This window comes from Mus caroli, chromosome 11 (genome assembly GCF_900094665.2).
Source record: "Mus caroli chromosome 11, CAROLI_EIJ_v1.1, whole genome shotgun sequence".
Taxonomy (NCBI): domain Eukaryota; kingdom Metazoa; phylum Chordata; class Mammalia; order Rodentia; family Muridae; genus Mus; species Mus caroli.
In genome coordinates, this window is record NC_034580.1 from 27,633,207 (window position 1) to 27,633,887 (window position 681).

Below are 681 nucleotides of genomic sequence, written 5' to 3' on the forward strand. Positions count from 1 at the left end.
GGGAGGGAGGGAGGGAGGGAGGAAGGAAGGAAGGAAGGAAGGAAGGAAGGAAGGAAGGAAGGAAGGAAGGAAGGAGAAAAAGAAAACAACAGTTTTCTTTTATCCACCTTGGCAGACCCTATATAATGTGTATAACGGTGGGAGAAATGGGCAGAGTGGGGACAATGGCCACCCCCATTACAAGGAGTGACCCTAATGCTATTCCTGATGGAGTTATAATTTTCTCATCAGAATAAAGGGGACACAATCGCCTGCATGAGCAAGGAGTGGCTACTGGTGAGAAGAAGCCTTTAACCAAAGGTTTAGTCAAGAAAAGCGCCTCTTCACAGAGCCATGCTGGGCCAGCAATGTCATAAAGCCAGGGCCTCATCTAGTGGAACAAACTCCCTCTGTGGCCTTTGCATACCTTGTAATCTATTTACCAACATCAGGAATTCTTCTGAGAGGGACCTCCGCTGTGCAGAACGGTGATGTGGGGTCTCTGGGAGCAGGTTGGGTGTCTCAGTGTGGGTGTCAATCTGAGAACTGGGTAGTGAAGGACAGGTTCCTGCTTCAGGGAAGAATTCAGGAGGGAGGTACAATGCAGGCATCCTCCTAAGCCTTCAAGGGGGCAGGGGAGCCCGCTGTGTCTCACAGCAGCTCCTGAGATCTCTTCCCTATCCTCTGCATGCAAAGCCTCCG